The 14686-nt window shown below is 42.3% G+C and overlaps 1 long non-coding RNA gene across 2 annotated transcripts; it reads right to left on the bottom strand.

Annotated features, from left to right (window-relative positions):
• Positions 1 to 153: 153 nt before the first annotated feature.
• LOC118671022 lies at positions 154 to 14398 on the bottom strand. 2 transcript variants are annotated; one of them, XR_004972561.1, is made up of 3 exons: positions 14081 to 14398; positions 6213 to 6379; positions 154 to 2227 (listed from the first exon to the last, which is right to left on the bottom strand). It is a non-coding gene; the product is annotated as an uncharacterized LOC118671022 (long non-coding RNA). The 2 variants fall into 2 exon arrangements; XR_004972562.1 differs by having other exon boundaries at positions 154 to 307.
• Positions 14399 to 14686: the final 288 nt, after the last annotated feature.

Genomic DNA, 14686 nt, shown 5'->3' with positions numbered 1-14686 from the left:
AAAAAGATTTCCTTTCCTGTTCTTTAGGAAATTGATTGGTTTAAGAAACACACAACAAGGTTCCTGGGAAGGTGGAGAGGAGTATAGAGAGGAGTTGATGATGGAGACAATTAATTTCTTTTTTCTAGTGAGGAAGTGAGACTTGCACATGCGTTCAAGACAATGAATTTATTTGTAGACCGAGATACCAACAGGGTTTCCGTACATGTGTGAAGCCATTTGCCATTTCCCTTTCTCCTGGCCACTTCTTGTATCTCTCCTCCTTCTTTTCTTCCAGTTCTTAGTTCTGGACACTTCCTGGAGCAAACTTGAGAAAGAAAAGTAAGAACTTTGGAGGGAGGGGGTAGAAACATGCCTTATGGATTACAATGAAGAAATAATTTGCTCTTGCACATTTTGCATTAATCCATGATTTGTTACCCCCAGACATAAGTCAGGCCACCTAATCGTCACAGTCAGCGGCCTCAACGCTATGCCGAGGCTGAGATGTGCTCTTCCACATCAGGAGCCCACACAGGGCCACAAAGAACAGCCAAGGCCACGGGGCGCTTTCCACCTGCCCTGTCCTGGTGAAGGCCAGCAGAGAGCTTCTCTCTCCTTTTTGCTCTGTTCATTTAGGAAAAAGATTAGAGAAACTCAAGGTAAAATAAATGCGAAGGGTTCTCTATCCAAGTGTAAAGTCAATGCTGTGGGGATGCTGCTGGAAGGGGACCTGGATTAAACCTCGGCCCTGCCGACTGATCGAGGGGCCTTGACTGAGACACTTGATTTCTCAGGAACTCGGTTTTCTTCCCTACAAACACGAAGATGATCATACAGACAATCTTTTCTGCTTAAGGGCCAGTAAGGACATGGGACTAAATAAAGGGCAGAATTCTACTAAATAAATAAAAAATGTAGAGCACATTGAAGAAAATCTGAATGTAATAAAGTCCAATTTAGGCAAATGAAAATGAAACATAATGGCCATATTAAAAATGCAGGCCAAATTCTCATTCTTTTATTCTCAAATTACAGTTCCAGCTGCTGATTATTGAGCATAAATGCAGTTTGGGAAGGAATCAGAATTATTTCCCAATATAGAGACGTGTAAAAACGGAAAAATTAAAATAAGTCATGCCAGGGTTCTTGTTTGTGCTTGAACATGTGCATAACTCCATGTCCCTTTACAATGGCTTTCTGTCCTTTACATAATTTTGTGTTTCATAATTAACACAATTAACTCTCTTTCACAGAAAAGAGAAAAAAATGTCTGCCCTTGGAGAAGCAAATTATCTGAACTGATTCCATTTCTACTTCCACAAACAAGTAGAGGAATTGCGGCTACATTCTTTTCCTAACAATTATAGACTGAGAAGGCTCCCTGTGTCAGGCCTCCCTCTTCATCCACCCCTCTCCCACTCTTTGGGAGAACCCAGCATTCGAAGGTGGATCCCCTGGATTACAGTGCCATGACCTTGGCTGTAGAGTTAGTCCTCGAGTTCGTAGATCTGCAAAAATTTGCAATTGAACTAGATAACTGGATAAATCTAAAGCCCAATAAATATGCTCATTCTGGTCTTTAGACTTTATTTCACTAACGGAAATAAATGAGAGTAATATTAGTTATATCAGGGCATCCCTAAAGCACTCATTGAGCGTCAATAATAAGAGTAACAATAACAATAAAATTTTATGGCTTTTTTTTTTCTCAAAGGAAATTGAAACACTTTACCAACATTATTGTCTCATTAATCTCATATCTTTGAAAAATAGTGCAGCCTCATGTGCACGGAAGGCTATGAGCCAGGGAGTCAGACAGACCTTTGCAGTAATGAGTAAATGAGATAATGTGCATCAAGGATGTGCTTGCGTGGTAAGCACTCAACACAATTATCTCTCTCCTTCGCTCTCCAGACCCACCAGCCATTTCTCCCTGATCGTCTGTCCCTTCCCTGCGCCAGCAACCCCTGCTCCCTCTCTTCTTTTGAAGAAGTGAGAACTGAGACAAGTTTGTTGGAATTTTTCTGTGTGTTTTTTTATTTGGCCCCAAAATACCCTGATCCTCTCAGAGAAGAAATCATAAAAGCTTAAGGTCACGATTTAACCGCCATGCATGGGCCACAGCGTCCAGATCCCACCTCATTCAAGTCTCCCAGGGTAGGTTAAGCAACTGTTCTCCGCAGTTCATCCTCCTCAGTTCGGATGTCTTAAGTTTGAGGCATCAGAATGCCTGTACTTCGGACACCTGGGTGAAACAGAAGATCTCTCAGTTGGTGTGCTCAAAGAAAAGTCAGAGTTTGGAGTAAAGACACATCTGTTGATAGAGAAGTTGGCCACCAGGAAGATGAGAGACTTAATGGTGTCTCAAATCCTTCTTGCTTGCTGCACTAGGTTAGGGGTTTATAAGAATTTAGGGGGAGCAGGTGCTGATGGGGGACCTTGGAGTTGGGCCATTTATGGTAAAGGGCGTCAGCACTGGATCTTCCTGGAAGTGGACCCTTCACTTCTGAAAACGTTCTGGTGTTCAAGTTCTGGTTGTGTTTGATACTTTGGTTCCGTGGAGGTAGAGGTGAGACTTTGGTTCGGGTGCAGCTGAAGTCGCATCTCTTCCACGCATGCCCGGGCTGCATGACTTGCAGTTTTGGTCTGTGCTTTCTGAAAATCAACTCAGTATCTCATCAAACAGGACAGGACCATTTTGAGCTCATTTTGCAGTTATAGAGACAGGTCAAAAACTAGCATGGAACGCAACCTACAATTCCAAGAACTCAAGCAACTTCATGACAGGTTCTCCCTATGGGTCTCCCTAGGCTGCCCCAAACCTTTACTTATGTCTTGTTGAACCATCATAGCCTTGCCCTGGGGCATTTTGGGGAAAACTACACGTCCAGTGGAGTCGGGATGTCAAACAGTGAGCTGTGCACCACGTGAGGCCAGCCTGGTGGGGTGGGTGCTGCTGGTGGTGGGAGAAGCAGAAATAATGACAAGAGCCTCGGCACTTTGAAGGGCGGAATGACGTCAGGTCTTTAAGGTTAAGTTGAGACTTTTCCCCCACTCCACACATCTTGAGTGAAGATTATCTTTCCATTTCCAAACTAGTAGACATGAGAGCGTTATAACTGCAACATGTGCAGTTTGATCTCACAGGAGATCGTGCAATACATGGCGTTTTCAAAATACCTATAGATGAAGTAAGTTACTCAGGACTCAATCACATAGCTCTCCGCAGGTTTTGCCCAGAAAGAGGGGTATTCAATGACAGTGTTATTCAGACATATATTTGGACAGCCTGATAACCCAGGAAGGCTGGTGGGACACTATACTCTACCCCTATGATGGCTTGGAGAAATCGAAATCATGGGGCTAGGAGCTGGCAGCAAATTTCTCCAAATCTTTGTGGAATTGTGAGGTCTAGGGATTGGCTTGAGCACCATCTTCATTTTCTATAATTCTATAAACACACACACACACACACACACACACACACACACACACACACACACAGAAATTATAAGAAACACTAGAGGCCCAGAGCACAAAATTCATGCACTGGGGGAGGGGAGTCCCTCAGCCTGGCCTGTGCCCTCTTGCAGTCGGGGAGCCCTCGGGGGATGTCCAACCTACGGCTTAGGCCAGCTGTCAGTCAGACATCCTTAGTGCTGCTGCGGAGTCAGGAGAGGCTCCTGCCACCACTGCTGAGCTCTCCAACCATGAGCCCAGCTTCTGGCTGAGCAGTGCTCCTCCTGTGAGAATGCACTGACCACCAGGGGGCAGCTTCTGCTTTGAGTGTCTGCCCCTGGTGGTTAGTGTGTATCATAGCAACCGGTCTTTCTGCTGTTCAGTCTATTTGCTTATTAGTCTTTTATTACATAGGACTAGAGGCCCGATGCATGAAGATTCATGCAAGAATAGGCCTTCCTTCCCCTGGCTGCCGGCACCACCTTCGCTCCAGCCTGAAGTCACCTTTCCGTCTTCGCTCTGGCCCGGAGCCACCTTTCCGCCCTTCTACGCTGCCCAGAGGCCCAGAGCGGCTGGGGTGGTGCAGAACACCTGCATCATCGCCATGGCGATGACACAAGCGTCCCACCCGCCCCCGGCCACTCACTGTCGATGTCTGTGCACATGTGTGCTGCCCACAGGCTTGCCATCTTTGTCGGGTTAATTTGCATACTCACTCCTGATTGGCTGTGTGTGTCACGAATGTATGGTCAATTTACATATTTGTCCATTATTAGTATGGATAGTTCCTGAAATAGAGTGAATGGGAGTTCAGTGTGTGTGTGTGTGTTTTAGAAAAGCAATGGACTTGACAGTGGGCACTAATATATGAGGCAGTATTTTAAGAGGAAATTTGCACAGCTTGGCTCAAATAACTACAAGGAAAGAAAATGATAATGCCCCATTCCAAGGTTGTAGGTTTTAAAGACAGAAGGGCAACAGAAAGTGTGGTTGCACTTTTAAAGCCTGCAACCAAGCAGAACAATGTGAAATTAGGCAAGAGGAAAGCTGGCCTGCTCCCAGCGGCATTTTCTCAGCGGGAAGATCATTACCGAGAGTCAGTCTCCCCGGGACAGCTGGAAATGCTTGGCTGCTGTGTCATTTCACACTAAGTACATAAAGCTGCCGCAGGAGTGACCTGACAGTCTCCTGCCTCTAATTTCTGTGATTTAAAGGTTCTGTGCTATTACCCAGCAAGAGGCATTGCTTGTGTGTGATTCCATTTGTAAAATGACCCTACAGGTGTTTTTCGGAGCTTCCACCTGGGCAGAGCTCTTTATGTCCCCCCCGCCCCCCCCCCCCACCTATTGCAGTGAGATTCTAGATGAGAACATTCAGCATCTCGGGTTTGGGGGTTAAACAGGAGAAAAAAAATTAAGAGCAAAGGAAACTGGAGGAAAGGTGAGAAGATCATTACTCTCTAGCGAGTCTCTCCGCATCTAAATGGAATTTTGATTTACACACCACGTTCCTGTAAGAAAGCTGTGCCGAGTGCAGAAACACTGCACATTCATTTTCCTGTTGGCAAGGCTAATTTCACCCTAGTTCATTGGCATTCTCAGGTTGTAATAGCGTTCTTGAAGAAGTAACAGGGCGGTGACAATCTTTGAATGGCACCAATTATGTCTGACTCGTTAAGTCTTTTAACAACAATTTCTGGGATGCTGTCTGTGTGTGCCCTTTACCTGATCTGTGTAGAGCTTGCTCTTTTGGTCCAGATGGTCTTGGATACCCAAGATGACAAACCTGCAGAAAGCAGCCCTTGCTGGTTTTCAATGATAAGTACAAGGGTTAGCCTGACTCTTCCCCCTGTTGTGGGTAATTGTGAATGGGACCCATCGTTACATGAGAGAATATCGCTGGTGCAACGCACTTCATCGGGGTCCAAAGCTGAGTTTGGTAGATAGAATAAAACCTTTTAAACCGGATTTAATGTTTTAGGCTCGAGAAAGATAGTCAGGGGGCTTCACCAGTTACTCAGCAAGACTATCAGTGAGCATTGGGGCTCCAAGCGAATAAAAACAATTTGTCACAGAACCCCAGCTTCTGGGAACCCCCCCCCCAAGAAAGAGAACAAAACAGTATCTATTTTCTTTTCTGTCTGCTAACACGCCCACACATTGTCTCAGAAGCTCAACCAACCTGGAAACCTGAATGTAGCAAAGCAACCACAGCAACCAAACAGCAGAAGACAGAAGAATAGTTGTCGGACTTCGACCCTCAGGCCTGGATGGGATCCCACCGCTCCAGCCTTCACTGAAGTCCCTGAGCCCATTTTCCCGCCGCCCAAGCCTGTGACTGCGGACTCCGCTGCTCCGATTCAGGGCCCCTCTCGCCAACGGACCCACCCACAGCGTCACAGCCTGGTTTCCTTCCATTTGACCTGTCCATGAGTTTTTCAACGTTCCTTTCCTGGCACTTTGCATGTAACACCCTGGAGCACTTACTATTAATATTTGTACATAATTATCTCTGACATAGAATACGGAAACTGAAAGAAAGGGACAAGGTCTAAATTGCTTTATATTATGTCCTTCCAAAATTTGGCCCAGAGTTAGTAATTAAAAAAAAAATAAGTTAGTTGAATGAAGAAAATAAACAAATGAACTTGTTGAGAAATGTATCCCTGTTTACTGTTACCGAGGGATCAAGGGAATATCTAAAGCTTTGAGTATAACCCTGCATCCTATTTCTGAGATAAAATTGAATTGTTGTTGTTACCATATACTTACCAAGAAGTTGGCAAGCAACTTGGAAACTTCTTCCAACGAGGATCTCAAGGCCCCTCATTATAGCCGATTTCTCCTCTGCACAGCTGTTAAACATCTGATATATACTAAGCTTATGTATGCCCCTTAGAAATGTCCACACACTTTGAGATTGGTTCTAGTTCATGAGTCTGTTTAGGAAAAAACGTGATTACTATTAAAATTAGAAACAAGACAAAGATTCTATCTCTGTTGGTATTCGACATTGTAGAAGGTATCTTAGCCTATACAATAAAAGAAGGAAAAGAAATAAGTGATGGAAGAATTAAAAGGAAAATATAAAATTGTCCTTAAAACATGCCAGTGTTCAAAAAATTCCAAGCAAATTACTATTACGCTATTTGAGCCAGTGAGGGAATTCAGCAAGGTTGTTTCATAAAATAGTCACTAGTATCAGTATAAATCAGTGATAAATGCTTAAAGGTGCAGTTGACCAGAGAGCCCATTTACAATCGCTGTAAACTAATGACATAGGCGTAGCATGCACTTTGCATTGCCTGCAAAGCAGACATCCACTCCCATCTTCTGTGCTGATACAACTCTGATGCGGTCAGACTCTTTCCTTCAAGGAAGGGGTCGCCATTCCCAGCTCAGGAGTCAATTCTAAAAGGCCAGAGTCAGTTGTTAATGTTGACCATTCTCTTCGCTTATGATGGGTTTAGGGAAACCAGCGGTGTATGGACAGCACCTGGATTCTGATCATTTGAGCCACTGAATGGACCATTGCTTAGAAAACCACCCTGGAAATAATGCAGCACAATGAAATGAACTTCCTTTATTGTTTAAGCTACGTAACAAATAAGAGAAGCAAACTACTCATGTACGTTAATTGCAATACACCTGACCGATTAAGAATGCACATCCAGAAGAAAAGAAAAGGAGGGTGAGGGAGAAAGAGCTAGAGCTCTTATAAAGTAAAACAGAAAAATTAGCAAAGGATATGAACGGGGAATTTACAGAACAGGACAACAGAATATTCATGAACATATGAAGACTGTCTAACTCAGCAAAAATCAGAGAAATGTGGACTGAATGATGAGTGTAATTTCCAGCTCATAGCTGGCAAAGAACAAGAGTCTGACAAATTAAAGGCACATTGATAAAGGTGTGGATAATTGCAGTGCAAGTTCCTGGGAGCAGGGACTTGTTCTGTTGCAGTTTTTGTAACTAGAACAGCACCTGGCACATAGTATAAACTCAAAATGAAATGATTATCGTAGCTAAATTTACTGAATCTATATTTTTTAAATCTAAAACAAATATGATAACATTTTATATTTGATAACTGTATGTGTGACAATTCTCATCATGGAATGTTGCTGTAGTTTATAATTTAAAAATAAAGGCCTCTTATTCAATAAAATACCTACTCTAAAACATAGGTTTGGGTTATGGGAAGGGCCAGATAATAAAAGAAATGAGGAGAAGAGACCAGATAAAGACAGATCTTTTCCTTAATTTCACCTGACACAATAATAATCAATTCTTTACTAATAAGTGATTAGAAATTAATATCGTAACCTTATCATAATTCTGTCCATTGTAAACAATGTGCTCATATATGTTTGCATGCTGAAATTAATTGTATAAAGTAAATATAATTTTATTCCAAAATTAGGGACTTAATCATCCTTAATAAGTTCCTTTCCTGTTTTTATAATGTGATGGGCTAAAAAAATTATATAGATTACATTGATATCTACAACAATTCAGTCAAGATAAGTAACTCTTTTTTTTTTTAGAAAAAAATTCTTTGAAGCTTCGTGTTTGCCTTTTATCCATGTACATGGTCTCAATTTGACAACATAGATTTTCCATTTTTCCTCTTCTCATTCAACTTAATTTAAGTCCTTGCTATTTAGTAGATATTCTTGGAATACAATGAAAAATAATAAAGATAACAATATTATATAATATTTGGTAATATATTTATTATAGCAAGAACTAACACTTAGATAGTACTTATTATGCCCAAAAACTGTTCTAAGAGTTTTACGTACATTATGTTCATTTAATTGTCACAACAACCTTCTGGGAAATAGAAGAGATCTAAGTAAAAAAGGCACAGAAAGGCTAAGCAGCTTGCCCAAGGTCACTCGGGTCAGCTTCCTGGGCATGCGACCTGTGCAGTGCTTTGAAGGACATCATATGTAGAAGATTTGATGCTCTACTCTCCCTGTCTCAAAATTCTTAATCAGTTTTGAACTGAGTTTCCTGCATTTTAATTTTGTGTTGAGCCCTGCGAACACTGTAGCTGATCCTCCTCAGATTGGAAGTGTTGGCTCCTGAACTCGTCATTAATCACTACACTCTACTACTCTCTTGAGACAGACAGGAGATGATTTTTATGTATTTAACAAATATCAACTACACTTTACGTAGCAGGCAGGATTCTAAACATTGAGGATACAATGATGACAAGGTAGGAATGTCCCCATAATCATGAACCTTCTTTTAGATAATAAAGGCATGAATAGCATAACAACATAGGATTGTGATACATTCTCTAAGAAGAATTAAACTAGAGTTATAAGATTAAAAGTACCTGGTGGCTGCTATAGACTGACCAAGGAAAGATGGTCCTTAATATAATTTAACTAAGAAGACACCACTCAAAAATGGTCTGAAGAAAGCATGTTTCACTTAGTTCTGTTCTTTATTGTTCACCATCATGGGGGAGGGAAGCAAATATTTCCTAGCCTCTAAAATGGAGTATTATTATAACACTAGAGGCCTGGTGCACAATATTCGTGCACAGGAGGGGGGGTCCTCAGCCCAGCCTGCACCCTCTTCAATCTGGGACCCCTTGGGGATGTCCGACTGCCAATTTAGGCCTGATCCCCCTGCTAGCAGTTGGATAGCTCTCTCACAATCCTAGACTGCTGGCTCCTAATTGCTCACCTGCCTGCCTGCCTGGTTGCCCCTAACTGCCCCCCACTGACAGCTAGGTTGCCCCCAACTGCCCCAACTGCTGGCCTAGTCACCCCCAACTGCCCCCCACTGCCAGCCTGGTCGCCCCTAACTGCCCCCCACTGCCAGCCTGGTCGCCTCGTACTGCCCCCCCTGCCAACCTGGTCACTCCCAACTGTCCCCCCTGCCATCCTAGTCACCCCTCATGGACCCCCCACCGGCCTGGTCACCCCACGCAGCCTGCTGTTCAGTCATTTGGTCGTCCCTCACTAACCCCCCTGCTGGCCTGGTCATAGGCAGCCATCTTATGGGGGTGTGATGGTCAATTTGCATATTACCTCTTTATTATATAGGATTCTCTTCTTCATGTGTTATGCTTTATAAAAATTTGATTCCTGCCTAATTCATTTTTCAAAATGGAAATGCTATCAGAAGATCCATTGAGAAAGCTTCATATCTTATATTTAAGTGTCAAAGGAATTTGTGCATGATTTATGTGCCTGAGATCTGGCCATATTACTAATTAATTGCAATGAGAACAAGAGAGAATTGATTAAAATATTGACTCATCAGGTCTGGGCTGCCCTGTCCTCTGCGTGGTGAGCAGCCCTGCAGTTGCGCAGTGTGGCATCACTAACCAGAAGGTGACTTACAGCATCTGCTTTGCAAAGTCAGTCAAAATATAAAATATTATAGCTTAGACCTTTTATTTTACAGACAAAGAGTCTAAGGGCCAGTACGTTTATTTAGATCAGAGAGAAGGGGGTTGGGGGAAGATAGAAGGGGGTAATAAATGGTGATGGAAGGAGACTTGCTTGGGGTGGTAAACACACAATACAATATACAGATGATGTATACAGAATTGTACATCTGAAACCTATATAATTTTATTAACCAATGTCACTCCAATAAACTCAAAAGAAATTTAAAGGCAGTTTAGGCCTTCTGGTTTCTACCCATGATTTTTTTTTTTAAGTCCAAAAAGAATGACCAATTAAAGATGAACCATCAGGACACATTCCTGTTGAAAAGAAGGACCATGGAGCAATTCAGGATCATCACAAAAATAAAAGAAAGATACTAATAATTATTAACACATCTTGCTGAATTAATAACCGCATTCACATATTTTTAAACACTGCCACTTTTATAATAGTGACCAATTATTTGCAATTAGAATCTACTTTCCTATAGTTATCAAGCTCTGTGTTACTGAAAATGACAAATAGGCCATGGAAATTTGAATAAACAAGAGATACAGTCAGAAATATGAAGCCCCTTGTCTCCGAAGGACCTTGCGGGAAATTTTGCTCAGCTCACCTCATGTCGTGTTCTCATCTATTTGAGAACGTATTGGCTCTCCCGGGCTTCTTTTTAGGGATAGAAAATAATTTTCTTAAACTCAATTACTTTTGAATGAAATCAGTATATTTTCAGCATACCCAAAATAAAATAGAAACACCTAGGAATGAGGGGGCAGCGAGCTGCCATGGTTTTTAAGCCACAATTTATAAAAAGACTCGGTTGCAGAGAGATCCCTCAGTGGCAGGATGGCTGTGGGGTGGATCTGGCGGGGACTCACTCTGGTGGATCTGGGGGGACTCTGGTGGATCAGAGTTCATGAGAATGCGTTCTGCTATTTTTTCTACATGTTCGGATTCAAAGAGAAACGTGTATTAAACACAATGTTTGATAACCAGAAATCTATCACGCTGTGCTTCTCTTACCTAAGTGTTTTGTTGTTGCTGCCAGGAAGAGGAATAGATGTTAAACTTTTTCAGAAGACATACACACAAGTAACGAGAGAGAAAGAGAGAGGAGAATTTATTGAAAGTGTAGTGGGTTCTCCTAGAACCCCACGGAGAACCTACAACAGCATGGATTGGGTCGGGCGAAGGCCAGACACGGAGGAGCTGCCCAGGGCTGCTGAGTTCATGTGCATCCAGTCCAGCAACCCAACCAGACAGAGCAGCTGCCCTTGGTCCACCCATCTGAAATCCCAGGTGGATCTGAGAACCTTTGCTGAGTAACGTGCCAATGTGGAACAATTAACAAAGGTCAAGGTTCATGAGGCTCCAAAGTGACTGCCGAGGACTGACCTCTATAGCGGAGCAGGTCCCTTTAAAGAAAGGTGGGCTTGGCAGATACTCGACTCTCAATCCCAGCACTTGTCTTCCTAGCAGTTAGGAGACCAGCCATGTCACGTTCTTGGATATGAGGTCAAGGTCATTGCCATGGGTTGAACTGTGTCCCACCAACAGTTGTACGTTGCAGTTTGAACTCCAAGGACCTCAGAATATGATCTTATGTGGAGCTAGGGTTTTTACAGAGGTCAAGTTGTAGCGAGGTCATTCGTGTGGGCCCTAATCCAATATGACTGCTGTTTTTATTAAAAGGGGAAATTTGGGCACAGACATGCTCAGAGGGAAGAAGACATGAAGACATGGAGAACGCCGTGTGAACGTGCACATGGCCGTCGGCAAGGCAAGGAGAGGGACCTGAAACAGATCCTTCTTTCCCAGGGCCCGGGAGGCACCAGCCTGCCACAACCTGGTTTTGGACTTTGGCCTTCCGTGAGGCAATTCATTTCTGTTGCTTAAGCCACCCAGTCAGTGGTACTGTTATGGCAGCCCTTACAGAGGAATATGGTTATCTTAAGAGATAGTCTCTTTCTGTAGGTTACATAAATTCATCATTCCACTCCCCGGAGGGGAGGGGGAAATTGAAGCATCAGGCCACTTAGATGACTGCGCTTTCAGAAAAGCCACTTAAACTTTCTGCAAGCCAGTTTCCTCATCGTCAGTGCAGCCCCACTGCCTCAGCTACCTCCAGTTTGGTTGTGATGTTTCCAGGATAAGTCGAGAGCTTGTATTAGAGAGTTCTCTGAAGAATGCCAAGCTGTCTGACTGAAATACCTATTTCTGTTATGAAAAAGTAGACAACATTGCATCTATTTTACTTCTAGCGGTCTAATACAACGAAATTAGATAATGAAAAATGTATAATAGAGTCATTTCAAGCATTATTACGTTCTCACATTAAAAAGGTGGAGGAAAATAGGACATCTTCAATTCAACTTAAGTTTATAGTACCATTTTCTTTAAAGTTTGATGATTTTCCTCAGCTCTGTTATGATTGCTTTTTCCCGATATTTCTAAAAACTTTTCCATTTTACCAAGAGTTGAATAATCTGATTAAGAAAATTAAAAAGATTAATGAGAATCTTTTTATCATTTAAGAAACTTGGAAGGATCCTGTTACATTACTTTGTATCAAAATATACTAAAAACACTTTTGCCCTGGCCAGTGTGCTCAGTGGTTAGAGTATCAGACTGAGCAATGAAGGGTCACGGGTTCTATTCCCAGTCAAGGGCATGCATGTGCCTGGGTTGCAGGTTAGATCCCTAGCCTCTGTAGGGGCAAATGTGGAGGCAACCAATTGATGTGTATCTCTCACATCTATGTTTCTCTCTCTCTCTCTCTCTCTCTCTCTCTCTCTCTCTCTCTCTCTCTCCCACCCTCCCTCCCTTCCACTCTCTCTAAAATTCAATAGGAAAAAATATCCTCAGGTGAGAATTAACAAAATATATAAATACATATGTATATATAAACATTTTTATATAGAAATGTCATTCCACATTAACTTTAGCCCGGAGCCTCTTATGGTGACTCTGTGAACGCCACAGATTGGATTTCAGCCTCATTAGGCAAGTACGTGCACATACACGCGCTCTTGCAGTTCCTGTGCTTGATCTGCTCCTCCTGACCCATGCGGTGCTTTTACTGGTGTAATACTAGATCAGAAGCCGTCTCATCTCCATGCTGCATAGAGATGCAATTATTGGGTCTGTTTCCCTTGACAGCATGGAAGTTGCTTGAGAGATTTTTGTTGCTTTGTGGAAACTCCCTTGAAATTAATAGTGAGACTTGATCTTGGAAGGTGGCTTATACTGTGAGTTTGCAAAGCCTCAGGTGGATAAAATGCAGTTTCACTGGTCCATGCATTGAGGTCCATTACGGATTCCAAGTGATGGACACATGTGGCCTGGGCTGAGGACATTTCTATTATTACTACATTCACTGCGCTTTTCAGGTTGAAGTGATAAGTTCAATTTAATTTTTTAATTAACTGAAAAACAAACTATGGATTTATAACATACATCCTTAAAATGACCTAACTTTTCTCAATTCTTTGTAAATAATAAGTCAATATAGTATTGACTAAGTTCACTAGTGACATTTAAAAATAATTTATACCCAACATTATAAAAATAGCTCATATGTTTTCTCATTATTCTTCTCTGCTGAATAATTGAACCAAATATCTAACAGAGATACTGACAGACTCGACAAAGCAGTTGTTTATCATGGTTCTGCTTATACGCATAGCTTTGCAGGACTATGTGCTAGAAAATGCTAAAACGTTAGCCCTTCATGTTTCCTTCTATAAACAGGTGAGTTGACATTCCCCATAAAATAACAGTATGTTGAATGAGTGAATGAATGAATGAATGAACAAATGAACCCATCAACCATCTGATGCTTAGTCAAGCATCAATAACTTCAAGGCCCTCCATTCCTTGGAACCAAACTTTCCAACCTGACTTATCATACTTCTTCCTTGTGTGGACATTGGGCCTTCCTTGTCCTTGGATACTTTCTGTTCCCATTTCTGTCAGTTGCAAACCCCTCCATCCTTCAAGCTGCATCTGAAAGTCAGTCTGGCAAAGTGACAAAGGCTTAGGCTCCAGATTCAGACAACTAGTTTTAAATACCTGCTCAGTCCCTGTCAAACTCTATGAGCTTGAGCAAGTTCTCTAAACGTTAACCACTTTTTAGTCTATGAAACACAGATAATAATGGTATTAACCTAGTAGGTTTATTTTAATGACTAAGAGGTACTCGACACAAAGGGTGATCACCTGGTAGGTTTTTGATGGATTCGAGCTGGGAAGTCCTTGGATGGCATTGGCTTTGTGACGCCTTCCTTGTGTGCCACATCCCGGTAACAAAGTGAAGTATTTCCCCAACTCATTTGTCCACTGGAATCACGGGGAGAATCTTTAAGTATCCAATCCCTAGGGCACAGAGCAGCACAATCAATCAAATCACAGTCTTGGGTGGGACAGAAGAGTTGCTAATTTTTGAAGTTTCCTCGGTGATTCCACTCTGCAGACAAATCTATAAATAGGGCACTGGTGTCTCCCCAATCTTCCTGATCATAAGGATCACCTGGAATATTTACTACGTAATTAAAGGAGCCTCTATACCAGTGGTTCCCAACCTTGGCTGCACATTAGAATCACCTGGGAATCTTTTTAAAATCCTGTTTTCTGGGCCTCATCCTCCAGAAATTCTGTTTCTTTGTTATGGGGTGGGGCCACAACATTAGTAACAAAGAAACAGAATTTCCGGAGGATGAGACCCAGAAATCAGGATTTTAAAAAGATTCCCAGGTGATTCTAATGTGCAGCCAAGGTTGAGAACCACTTCTCTACACCTAAGAACCTGAATCTTCAAGGCTGAGA

The sequence above is a fragment of the Myotis myotis genome, unplaced genomic scaffold (genome assembly GCF_014108235.1).
Source record: "Myotis myotis isolate mMyoMyo1 unplaced genomic scaffold, mMyoMyo1.p scaffold_m19_p_16, whole genome shotgun sequence".
NCBI lineage: Eukaryota > Metazoa > Chordata > Mammalia > Chiroptera > Vespertilionidae > Myotis > Myotis myotis.
The sequence above is the reverse complement of the archived record's forward strand: the minus strand, read 5'-3'. Positions and strand labels throughout refer to the sequence as shown.